Genomic DNA, 13420 nt, shown 5'->3' with positions numbered 1-13420 from the left:
CCGTGCAAAGCAGAAAGACACAATTACAACGGTGAGCCAGAGGACCCCTGTGCTCCATGGATCCTGACGCCAAGGTGTGGGGTTTTGATCTGATGTAGACTCAACCAGCTGCAGGAAGGACCCAGGGAGGGATTTCACACTGCTACCTGGCCAGCACACCGCACGAAGGTCTCTGCACAGTTCAGGAAGAGGTGTTCAAACTGTCTTTCCATCCTTCCCCACAGGATTCCAGTCAAGTAGCATCTGACACCAAGATGGTCTTCCAAAGCATCACTTGCAGAGTAGAGTAGGTGAGCTGAAAGGTTGCCTGTAGCTGTTTGGAGAAGAGAAACCCCTTCCAACACCCGTGGGGGAAACCTTAGAGACTTTTTTGTGGGACTGTTCCCCCTTCCCTGCTCATCTATCCTTTCCTCCATATTTCTGGAGGTAAGCACAGATGATTGTTTATAAATTTCTTTTTCAAAAGTATCTTATAATAAAATGGAATTTGCTTTTGAAAGATAGAAGTGTTTCTGCAATGTACACATGATACATACAGAATGATACCTGCAACACACATAATTTATGATGCACAATATCAAAATAAGCTCTATGATCCTACCAATTAACTAACTAAAAAATCCAAATTTGATTGTTGAGAGTGTGGCTCAAGTGGTAGAGCTCTGGCCTAGAGAGCATGAGACCCCTAATTTAAACCCTAGTACTGCCCCCCTCCAAAAAAATTATTTTCCACAACACAGTTTTCTTCCTGCATCTTTCTTCCATATCCTTTTCTCACTGGAAAGGAAAGAAATGAGGAGCATGCCCTGGTGAGAGAGAAAGGGGATAAATCCTCAACTCAGGTTCTCAATTTCCATGGAATTCATAATGACTGGAAATTCACAATGGAAAGCATTCTGAGGGGTTTCACAAAAAGAGAATGCTGTTTCTATGTAAATGAATCAGGTATGATGCCTATTAGCATTAACCAATTAAACAAACACATTTGGAATAGTCAATAAAAATACAAAAATTTGGACATGGATTGGTTTCCTGGAAGCTCAATGTCTAGTCTACTTTTAAATGCTCACCACCTTTCTTTGCTCATTTTTGGTCCATGCCTTCTCTGCTTTGTGTTATCTTTTCTTCAGCACCACATAACTTTATTCATAAAAATCTTGCATAGTCCTAAGACCCCAATGCCCTACTTGGCTATTCAGTTTCAACTCATCCCCCAAAGTGACCCCTTAACTCCTCAGGGACAGGGACAGCCTGTACCTTGTCTCAGCATGAAGCAGTTATAGAAGATGGACCTCCCCTCCTCAACAACCCTAGAGTGAGGTGTCACCCCCTTGTAATCTTCCAAAGAATCTTCTCTTCCATGTCTGAGGGAGGAAAATGTAAAAGTCCAAAAATGAGCCTAAATAACTCCCTTTTGCATCTAGACTTGATTCTGTGTAGATTGCCACCTAACCTGGCTTATCCTTTTCAGACCCTTTCCTGTTCTCGTCTGAGAAATGACAGTACTCAAAAACTTTGAAAACATGTCTCTGGACCATGCCAAACCCTGCCAATGTGCCAATGTAATCAGGGATGCATACCTCACCATCTGCGAAAGGGACAAACAACTGCCTGGTCCACCCCCTAACCTGCATTCCTATAACCCCCTCCTTAAAAAACTCTTAAAAACACACTCAAATTACCTCATGAGGCCAATGGTGTCTGGCTCTTTCCTCCCTTGGAAAGTGAATAAAAACAGCCTCTGCTTTAACTCCCGTCTATATAGAATTGTTCATAGGCTGCCCACCAGCCACACTACTGGGATCTAACACATATGGCTTTCCTTGGCCCCAGGAACATTTGCCTTAGGGTTCCTCCATAAACAATTACTTAACACTATCTGTCATCTATCTATCTCTCTGTCATCTATCTGTCTATCTAACCATCCATCCATCCATCATCTTTTTGATGGGACTGGGGTATGAACTCAGAGTGTTTACTCTTGCAAAGTAGGCACTCTACCACTTGAGCCACACCTCCAGCCCATTTTGCTCAGGTTATTTTGGAGATAGGAGTCTCCAAAACTACTTGCCCAGGCTGGCCTCAAACCACCATTCCCTCCCACCCCCCCAATTTCAGCCTTCCAGGTGGAGAGGGTTGCCAGCATAAGCCAACAGCACCTGGCTTAAAATTATACTGTATAGCCAGGTTTGGTAGGACCTAATTGTATTCCCAGCACTTGTGAAACTGAGTCCCTGTCTCTAAATAAATTAAAAAATTTTTGAAGCTAGCACGAATGGTAGTGTTTTCCTTATTTCTTTCTCAGCTCATTCATTGTTTGCACACAGAAATGCTACTGATTTTTGTGTATTGACCACAAAAGGGTTCAATGGACATTCCCAACCAGATGCTTTATGAGGGGGGAATGAACTAGCCAAGACTAGGGGCATGTCCTAAGGCAGAACTTGGATTAGAACACATTTTTCCCTTTCTGAACCTACACTTCCCTATCCTCCTGCCTCACACTTTTCTGAGGTACTTATAACAGTCAACATCCCAAAGGCAGGAGAAATGGTGGTGGTGGCTGAGGATGTGGCACGGTGGTAGAGCATTAGGTGAGCATGTGCTGGCCCTGGGATTCATTCCTGGCACTGCAAAATAAAAATAATGAAAGAAAAAAAAAGGAATGTTGTTTGCCACAGAGGTAGGGAGAGGAGAATGGGGATTCGTTGTCTTATGGGTATACAGTTTCAGTTTTACTTGGCTACAGGCCTAGATTAGTGGTAGAGTTCTTCCCAGCATGCATCAGGCCTTGGATTTGGGCCTGACCACTGAGAAAAGTTTAGAAAAAGAGTTGTGGAGATGGTGATGATTGCACAGTATGCACATAAGGTTCTCATAGCAATGTTTCTGCCAACACAGACCACTTATCCCATAGTGGACCCATGGATCATATAGAGCTGAAAATTTCCCATTCACTAGTGATGTGGCAGTAATGTAAGCAGACTATGCTGCCAGTCATGTGAAAGTATAGCAACACAGTTATGTATAGTATAGTGCATACCATGTGACAATGACTATGCTACTGGTTTATGTGTTTAGTATATTGTTCTTATTATTTCAGAGTGTTCTTCTATTATAAAAATTTAATATAGAACAATAGGCCATGTTAGACTGGCAACAGCCCCATACATGTGTTTACTGTATCTCTCCCTGCCTTCCTTCTTCCCTCTCTCTCCACTCTCCCCCATGCGTCTATGGTTTGAACTCAAGACTCTGCTTTTGCAAAGCTGGTGCTCTACTGACTGAGCCACACCTCCAGATCATTTTACTCTGGTTATTTTGGAGATCAGGTTTCAAGAACCATTTGCCTCAGTGCTCTGAGTTCAGTTCTGCCCTCAGAGTTGGGATGTCACCAGGGATTAGAGGCCTTGACACCCTGCTGAAGGGGATTCATGGAAAAGTGTTCATGATTAAAAGGAGTACGTGCTGAAGAAGAGTGAGGCACTAGTGGCTGGACCCATCACAACCCTCAGCTGCTGTGTCAGAAGACAGGCTGCCTGTGCCCTGTTGGCAACATGCAGCTAAGACCCACAGAACATGCAGGTGCTTGTTTTGGTGGTGTCCTCTAACTGAAAGGGATCTTCAGAATTATGCAAGGTCTACGGGAAGCCTAAACATTTATGGTGAGTTCCTTTAAAGGTATTAGGGCACTTCAAAATTGAAATTTTGAATTTCCATCCCAGCAACCATTCGACATATTTTTTAAACATATGTTTATGTTTTAGTAAAGTGAAAAAATATACAGTATGAGTGTGATCACAGTTTGTTATACATAAAAACTTGCTGGGGTTGTAGATCCTTTTCATTTGCAACCATGCATTTCTAAGTTTTCTACAGAAAAGCAAGTAAATATTCTGTGAAGTTTGTCAATGATCTTCCTGAAAACAGAGAAATAAAACAATAGCAATTCTCCCAAATGACAATATATATGGCATATGTCATCATTTATGTCTCAGAGAATACCAGAATATCTCCTCAACTTATCCTACAATTCCATATAGATCAGACCTTAAGTGTTTAAGAGAAGTTTTGTTGTTTTATACTTCCACTTGGGGAAAACTTTTTTTTTCTTTCATTTTGCAATATATATATATATATATATATATATTTTATTTTATTATTCATATGTGCATACAAGGCTTGGGTCACTTCACCCCCTGCCCCCACCCCTTCCCTTACCACCCACTCCACCCCTCCCTCTCCCCCCTACCCCCTCAATACCCAGCAGAAACTATTTTGCCCTGATTTCTAATTTTGTTGTAGAGAGAGTATAAGCCATAATAGTAAGGAACAAGGGTTTTTGATGGTTGAGATAAGGATAGCTATACAGGGAGTTGACTCACATTAATTTCCTGTGCATGTGTGTTACCTTCTAGGTTAATTCTTTTTGATCTAACCTTTTCTCCAGTTCCTGGTCCCCTTCTCCTATTGGCCTCAGTTGCTTTTAAGGTATCTACTTTAGTTTCTCTGCATTAAGGGCAACAAATGCTAGCTAATTTTTTAGGTGTCTTACGTATCCTCACCCCTTCCTGTGTGTTCTCGCTTTTATCATGTGCTCATAGTCCAATCCCCTTGTTGTGTTTGCCCTTCTTCTAATGTTTGCATATGAGAGAGAACATACGATTTTTGGTCTTTTGGGCCAGGCTAACTTCACTCAGAATGATGTTCTCCAATTCCATCCATTTACCAGCGAATGATAACATTTCGTTCTTCTTCATGGCTGCATAAAATTCCATTGTGTATAGATACCACATTTTCTTAATCCAATTGTCAGTAGTGGGGCATCTTGGCTGTTTCCATAACTTGGCTATTGTGAATAGTGCCACAGTAAACATGGGTGTAAAAGTGCCTCTGGAGTAACCTGTGTCACATTCCCTTGGGTATATCCCTAGGAGTGGGATTGCTGGATCATATGGAAGATCTATTTAGTTTTTTAAGAAGCCTCCATATTGATTTCCAGAGTGGTTGCACTAGTTTACATTCCCACCAACAGTGCAAGAGGGTTCCTTTTGCCCCATATCCTTGCCAACACCTGTTGTTGGTGGTGTTGCTAACGATGGCTATTCTAACAGGGGTGAGGTGGAATCTTAGTGTGGTTTTAATTTGCATTTCCTTTATTGCTAGAGATGGTGAGCATTTTTTCATGTGCTTTTTGGCCATTTGAATTTCTTCCTTTGAGAAAGTTCTGTTTAGTTCACTTGCCCATTTCTTTACTGGTTCATTAATTTTGGGAGAATTTAGTTTTTTAAGTTCCCTATATATTCTGGTTATCAGTCCTTTGTCTGATGTGTAACTGGCAAATATTTTCTCCCACTCTGTGGGTGTTCTCTTCAGTTTAGAGAACATTTCTTTTGTTGAGCAGAAGCTTTTTAGTTTTATGAAGCCTCATTTACTATGCTATCTCTTAGCTGCTGAGGTGCTGGGGTTCCATTGAGAAAGTCTTTGCCTATACCTATTAGTTCCAAAGTATTTCCTACTCTTTCCTGTATGGACTTTAGAGTTTGTGGTCTGATATTAAGATCCTTAATCCATTTTGAGTTAATCTTGGTATAGGGTGATATACATGGATCTAGTTTCAGTTTTTTGCAGACTGCTAACCAGTTTTCCCAGCAGTTTTTGTTGAAGAGGCTGCTTTTTCTCCATCGTTTGTTTTTAGCGCCTTTGTCAAAGACAAGTTGGTTATAGTTGTGTGGCTTCATATCTGGGTCCTCTATTCTGTTACTCTGGTCTTCATGTCTGTTTTTGTGCCAGTACCATGCTGTTTTTATTGCTATTGCTTTGTAATATAGTTTGAAGTCAGGTATTGTGATACCTCCTGCATTGTTCTTTTGACTGAGTATTGCCTTGGCTATTCGTGGCCTCTTGTATTTCCATATAAATTTAACGGTAGATTTTTCAGTCTCTTTAATGAATGTCATTGGGATTTTGATGGGAATTTCATTAAACATGTAGATTACTTTTGGGAGTATAGACATTTTTACTATGTTGATTCTACCAATCCATGAGCATGGGAGATCTCTCCACTTTCTATAGTCTTCCTCAATCTCTTTCTTTGGAAGTTTATAGTTTTCCTTGTAGAGGTCGTTCATATCCTTTGTTAAGTTTACTCTTAGATGTTTGATTTTTTGAGGCTATTGTAAATGGAATTATTTCCAAATATTCTTTCTCAATTTGTTTGTTGTTAGTGTATAGAAAAGCTAATGATTTTTTAAAGTTGATTTTGTATACTTCCACCTTGCTATAGCTGTTTATGGTGTCTAGGAGTTTTTGGGTAGAGTTTTTTGTGTCACTGAGACATAGGATCATGTCATCTGCAAATAGGGATATTTTGACAGTTTCTTTACCTATTTGTATTCCTTTTATTCCTTCTTCTTGCCTAATTGCTCTGACTAGGAATTCCAGGACTATGTTGAATAGAAGTGGGGAGAGTGAGCACCCTTGTCTCACTCCTGATTTTAGGGGAAATGGTTTCAGTTTTTCTCCATTAAGTGTGATGTTGGCTATAGGTTTGTCATATATAGCCTTTACAATGTTGAAGTACATTCCTTCTATTTCTAGTTTTCTTAGAGCTTTTATCCTGAAGTGGTGTTGCATCTTATCAAAGGCTTTTTCTGCATCTATTGAGATGATCAAGTGATTTTTGTCTTTGCTTCTAATGTGCTGTATTATATTTATTGATTTGCATATGTTGAACCATCCCTGAATCCCTGGGATGAAGCCGACTTGGTTGTGGTGAATGATCTTTCTGATAGGTGGTTGGATTCGGTTTGCCATTTTATTGAGGATTTTTGCATGGATGTTCATTAAGGAGATTGGCCTATAGTTCTTTTTTTTTGGAGGTGTCTTTGTCTGGTTTTGGGATGAGTGTAATAGTGACTTCATAGAATGAGTTAGGCAATGTTCCTTCCCTTTCTATTTCATGGAAAAGTTTAAGGAGAGTTGGTATTAAACTCTTCTTTAAAGGTCTGATAGAATTCAGCAGAGAATCCATCAGGTCCTGGACTTTTCTTTTTTGGGAGACTTTATTGCTGCTTCAAGTTCATTTTGTGTTACAGATCTATTCAGGTGATTAATGTCCTCTTGGTTCAATTTTGGGTGGTCATAAGTATCTAGAAATTTGTCCATTTCTTCAAGATTTTCAAATTTATTAGAATATAGGTTCCAAAGTAGTCTCTGATGATTCCCTGGATTTCCATGGTGTTTGTTGTTATCTCCCCTTTTGTATTTCTGATTTTACTAATTTGGGGTTTTTTCTCCTCATTTTAGTCAGATTTGCCAGGGGTCTGTCAATCTTATTTATTTTTTCAAAGAAACCACCTTTTTGTTTTGTTGATTGTATGGTTTTTTGGTCTCTATTTCATTAATTTCGGCCCTTATTTTTATTATTTCTCTCCTTCTGCTTGTTTTGGGTTTTGCTTGTTCTTTTTTTTCTAGGAGTTTGTGATATGGCATTAGGTCATTAATTTGAGATTTTTCTGTCCTTGTAATATATGCACCCATGGCTATAAACTTTCCTCTTAGGACTGCTTTTGCTATGTCATGTTTTCACTAACTTCCAGGAACCTTTTAATTTCCTCTTTTATTTCATCAGTGACTCACTGATCATTGAGCAATGTGTTGTCCAGCTTCCAATTGTTTGCATACTTTCTGCTGTTGTTTTTATTGTTGAGTTCTTGGGTTTTTTTCCCCATAATTTATTTTATTTCATTAAAATTTTTTTTATTCATTTATTCACATGTGCATACATTGTTTAGGCCATTCCTCCCCCCTGCCCCCAGCCCCTTCTTCTCCCTCTCACCCCCCCTCTGCCCCCAGGCAGAACCTGTTCTGCCCTTATTTCTAATTTTGTTGAAGAGAAGATATAAACAATAATAAGAAAGACAAAGCATTTTTGCTAGTTGAGATAAGGATAGCTATACAGAGAGATTCCTAGCATTGCTTCCATGTACAAATGTGTTACAACCCAAGTTGATTCATCTCTACCTGACCTTTTCACTAGTTCCTGATCCCCTTCCCATATTCACCTCTGTCACTTTAAGGTTTCTGTATTAGCTCCTCTGCAGTGGGGACAACAAACACTTTCATGTTTTGGATTTCCTACCTATCCCCATACCTCCTGTATGTGTTCTCCCCTTAGCATGTGACCCAAGTCCTACAACATTGCTGTATTTTCCCTAGATCTAAAGTCCACATGTGAGGGAGAACATATGATTTTTGGTCTTTTGAGCCTGGCTTACCTCGTTCAGAATGTTCTTTTGAGCCTGGCTGAACCTCGTTCAGAATGATGTTTTCCAGTTCCATCCATTTACTTGCAAATGATAAGATTTCATTCTTCTTCATGGCTGAGTAGTATCCCACTGTGTATAAATACCACATTTTCTTAATGCATTCATTAGTAGTGGGGCATCTTGGCTGTTTCCATAACTTGGCTATTGTGAATAGTGCTGCAATAAACATGGGTGTGCAAGTGCCTCTGGAGTAACCTGTGTCACATTCCTCTGGGAGTTCTAGTTTTAATGCATTGTGATCACATAGAATGCATGGGATTATTTCTACTTTCTTATATTTATTGAGGCTTGCTTTGTGTCCTAAAATATAATCAATTTTGGAGAATGTTCCATGGGCTGCTGAGAATTTGTATATTGTCTGAATGTTTGATGAAATATTCTGTAGACATTAGCTAGGTCCATTTGAAGTATAGTGTGGTTTAGTTCTAGAATTTCTTTATTGATTTTTTTATTTGGATGACCTATCTATTAGTGATGGGGGGTATTAAAGTCTCCCACTACCACTGTGTTGGAGTCTATATGTGCTTTTAGGTCCTTCAGAGTATGTTTGATGAAATGTGCATTGATGTTGGGTGCATACAGGTTGATAATTGTTATTTCTTTTTGGTGTATTTCTCCTTTTATTAGTATGGAGTGTCCTTCTTTATCTCATTTGATCAATGTAAGTTTGAAGTCTACTTTGTCCAAGATAAGTATTGCTACCCCTGCCTGTTTTTAGGGGCCCTTGGCTTGGTAAATCTTCCAGCCTTTCACCCTCAGCCAGTGCTTGTTTCTGTCAATGAGATGGGTCTCCTGTAAACAACAGATCATTGGATCTTCATTTTTAATCCAGTTTGCCAGATGGTGTCTTTTGATGGGGGAGTTAAGTCCGTTAACATTCAGTGTTAATATTGATAGGTATGTGGTGATTCCTGTCATTTAGTTGTTTTTGTTGTTTAAGGGTTTGATTGTGTGCAGCTGAATCAATGTTACTCTCTGCTTTCTTGTCTTTTCTTCTCCTGTGGTTTGGTGCTGCCTGTCCTGTCATGGTTTTGTTTGCTTTCATTTTCTGTGTGCAGAATTCCTAAGAGAATCTTTTGTAGTGGTGGCTTGGTGGTCATATATTGTTTTTGTTTCTGCTTATCATGGAAGATTTTTATTGCTCCATCTATTTTGAATGATAGTTTTGCTGGGTAGAGTATCCCAGGGTTGGAGTTATTTTAATTCAGTGGCCAGAAGACATCACTCCATGCTCTTCTTGCTTTTAAGGTTTCTGTTCAGAAATCTGCTGTGATTTTGATAGTTTTACCTTTGTATGTTATTTTTCTCTCTCTCTTAAAGTCTTCAATATTCTTTCTCTATTCTCTGTGCTTGTTGTTTTAATGATAATATGTTGTGGGATAGTTCTATTTTGGTCAAGCCTGTTTGGTGTTAGAGGCTTCCTGTACCTGAATGGGCATAGTTTTCTCTAGATTTGGGAAATTTCCTGTTATTATTTTATTGAATATATTGTGAATCTCTTTTGCTTGCACCTCTTTTCCTTCTTCAATGCCCATGATTCTCAGGTTTGGTCTTTTGATGGAGTTGGTGAGTTCTTGCATATTCCTTTCACAGGTCTTGAGTTGTTTGACTAATAACTCTTCAGTTTTTCCTTTAATTTCCACTTTATTTTCAAGTTCTGAGATTCTGTCTTCCACTTGTTCTAGTCCGCTGGAGTGGCCTTCCATTGTGTTTTCTGTTTCTGTTTCATTCTTTTTTCTGAGGTTTTCCATATCATGGGTCATTTTCTCTTTAATATTGTCTATTTTTGTCTTTAATTCATTTATCTCTCTATTTATAGTATTCTCTGTTTCACTTTAATGTTTATTTAGGGCTCCTTTGAGTTCATTTATTTGTTTCTGTGTCTTCCCATATTCTTTATTTTTGGTGTCTTGAAATTTCTTGAATGCCTGTTGTACATTTTGGTTAACCATGTCTAGTAACATCCATGTAATTCTCAGTGATTACTTGTAGGATTTCTTCTTTGAGGATGTTCTTGTGGACATTGTTGTGTTCCTTGATGTCATCTTTGTTTTGTTAGAGTCAGAACTGGGTATCCATTTTCTTTATTTCCTTCTGAATCCTGTTTGGTCTGCCGACCATCTCCCAAGCAGGTTTGGAGCTGGTGGCTGGCAGTGGTAGCAGCCCTCTTGTTCTCTCAGTGTAACATGGCATGGAGAAGACTTCTGCGGGCTAGGGGTTCAGGGCATCAAAGTTTTGACTCTTTTTGGTGCTTCATCTCCACCAAGCAAGGTCCCTGATTCATGGAGCTCACGCTGTCTGCCTCTGCCCCAATCACCATCTTGGATCCAAGACTAAATGGGACAATCTTGATGAAAGGCCACAAAAGAACAATTTATCTTGCATCCTGCACAAGCTTGTCCTAGAAACCTAACTGGGGGTGACAGAAGATGCAGAAAGGAGAAAAGACAGAATACCAAACATGCACCAAGCTGGGGCCAGGTAGGCTGGGCGCTCAGATGGAAACACACAACAGCCTCCTCCACCTGCAGCAAGTTTATTATATGTAGTGGCAAAACAAGGTGGAGCAACAGGGGTGTGACATTGTAACAGGAGAAACCTGTGATCCTATTCTCTAAATGTAAACATCTTAGGAAAAGCAGCTGTTCGGCATTTTACTCTCACCCTCTTTTGCAGCTGGGGCTGTGCCACATTCAGCCTGTATTTGACATTCTTATAGGCTTCTCATACTTTGCTCCCCACAAATTTGGCAGAGCTTTTCAAGATTGCAAACTACAAAGATGGTCAAAGAGACTAAGTACTGCTATTTACATGTGTGTATTTAAAGTACATGTAAACTTGCACAGGACTGTGCATGAAACCTTGCATAGCAGATCTCTATGATATAAGAAACTGGTAATAGTGGATGCCTTTAGAGCAGGAAACTTGGTGTCAAGAAATAGAGAATAATAAGAGATATTTTAGGACTTTTAATAGTCTTTGAATTTTGTACCATAAATTACCTATTCAAAATGAGCTTTGAAAGGTAAACATGCAGGCTAACAAAGTTTTTTTCCAATGCTTATTCTTCATTGAGATAAAAAAACAGTATGAGGGCAACAAAATTATTTTTTCACACAAGGTTTTAAAAAGGAGAACAAGTTAGTAACCTCTTTTGGTTTCAAAACATCATTGGAAATTTTAGGTTGTTTTGTTTTTGTGTCAGCTAAAATGAGAAAAAAGTAGTTAGACAGAAATGGGAAGACATTTGCCTTACAAGACCATACCTGAGATTCAGTTTCCTACACAATATTTCATATACTGCAGGGGCGAAAAATCTCTGGAAAACACCTTTCCATTTCAGTATTCTCTTGTTAGAACAGTGTTAGAATAAACTACCACAGAGACTGTGGTACTGGGTTAAGGGTCATTTATTAGGAATCTGGAGCTAGACAAAGTTTTGCTGAAGGGTCCATTATTAACATAAAATTGATGTTATGGAGCATAACTTCTCTTGCCTACACTTCCTGCATTGAAACATTAGCACACCTGTTCCTCTGACAAATATAGAGAAAGTAAATCTCAAAAGGCATTATTTAAAACCCAGAGCTGGGAGTGTACCTCAGAGGTAGAGCACTTGCTTAGCATATACAGGATTCAATCCCCACCCAAGATCAAAGGAAAAAATAAATCCTTTCTTGAGCCTAATTTGTCTGCAGGGTCAGGGTTTTCTCTTGAGACCATGATTGGCTACCTCTTGGTTTTAAAAAATGTTAGGAAAGCAAAAATTTTTCCTGCATAATAACGCTAGATACTTTGGGATAATTAATCATAAAACATACAGTGGTTTTGTTCTAAATCAATTGAAAAATAGGTGGGGTCAGGTAGGACTTTTAATATAGTACAGTAGCCACCCTTAACCATAGTTTCAGTCTTTGAGGTTTCAGTTAACCACGATCTAAAATATTACCAATAGCACACTACAGAATTGGGATATTTTTGAAAGAGCACATTTGCATACCTATTACAGAATGTTGTCATAACTGTTCTATTTTACTAATAGTCATTATTAAATTATTGTATCATAATTATGTATATGTAGAAAAAACTATATATATATATTGTCTTGAGTATGATGGAAGTAGCAGGTGTCTACAGCAGGCCTGAGAATACACCACTCTGGGTTAGAGCATAATACTGTACCTACTTATTAAGACAAATTTTTAAGAACGCTACTTGGATCTAGGGACACAGTGGGCTTTCTATCCTGTGTATTTCCCTGAACTGGACTGCATTCGCAGGTCCTAACCGAGCAATTGGAGAAGACCACAGCTTCCCTACAGGGTGGGACTGTTGACCTTGGACCACTCACCACAGGCAGACAGAAAGAATTCACACTCCAGTGAGTAAGAACAATGAGCCAAAACCCAGGCTGCACCTCAATAGTGATTGTCCCCCTGACAAAGGAGTAATAAATATTAAGCTCTCATCCATATCAGTCAGTCTTTGAAAGAAGTAACCAAGGGGAGGGAGGAAGAAATGTTCACAAAAGAATTGATTTCAAAGGAGAGACATTACTTGTCAAACAAAGATGGCCAGCACCTATTGAGAGATTACTCCCAGGCATTAGAGTCAGCTCATTACGAGCTCTGTGGCAGACACTTCTAGGCCATTTCACAGGAAACCCAGCTCTAAGGAAGCACGGTGAGGTGCCAGCATGCGCAAGTGTTACCTGCACTGGTGCAGTCTGTGATCAGCAGACTTCCAAATTCTTTGTTTCCCACTGGGAAGAATCCATAGCAGGACATGTGGGTATAAACGGGGTTTATTGAAGTTAGAGAGAGCGTGTTTCTGCTCTTCAGGTGTTTCTAAAACGTACGATAACCTATGGGAAGCAGAGAACAAGGTGGTTCCCAGCCAACAATTAATGACTGGGAGGGGCAGGGGTGGTTCCCACCCAGGTGAGGGTGGTTAATCTAAGATGTAATATTTTTCTATGAGTCCCTAATTTAGTCTGCCTCACAAGGTCACAAAGTTTGTGAAGCAGACATGAGCACAAGGTATCTGATTGAAGCCTGAGGCTTGTAAGTCCCAGTTTCTCAGATGTTCCC

The 13420-nt window shown here is 39.4% G+C and overlaps 1 long non-coding RNA gene across 3 annotated transcripts in view; it reads right to left on the bottom strand.

Annotated features, from left to right (window-relative positions):
• Positions 1-190: 190 nt before the first annotated feature.
• Positions 191-13420, bottom strand: part of LOC141417954 (uncharacterized) — a 125656-nt gene continuing 112426 nt past the window's right edge. For all 3 annotated transcript variants that reach the window (XR_012442544.1, XR_012442546.1, XR_012442545.1), the window contains exon 6: positions 191-313. This is a non-coding gene — a long non-coding RNA (uncharacterized lncRNA). The remainder of the gene's footprint in view (positions 314-13420) is intronic.

Source organism: Castor canadensis, chromosome 16 (genome assembly GCF_047511655.1).
Source record: "Castor canadensis chromosome 16, mCasCan1.hap1v2, whole genome shotgun sequence".
NCBI classification, from domain to species: Eukaryota; Metazoa; Chordata; class Mammalia; order Rodentia; family Castoridae; genus Castor; species Castor canadensis.
This window is presented reverse-complemented; position numbering and strand designations above follow the sequence as displayed.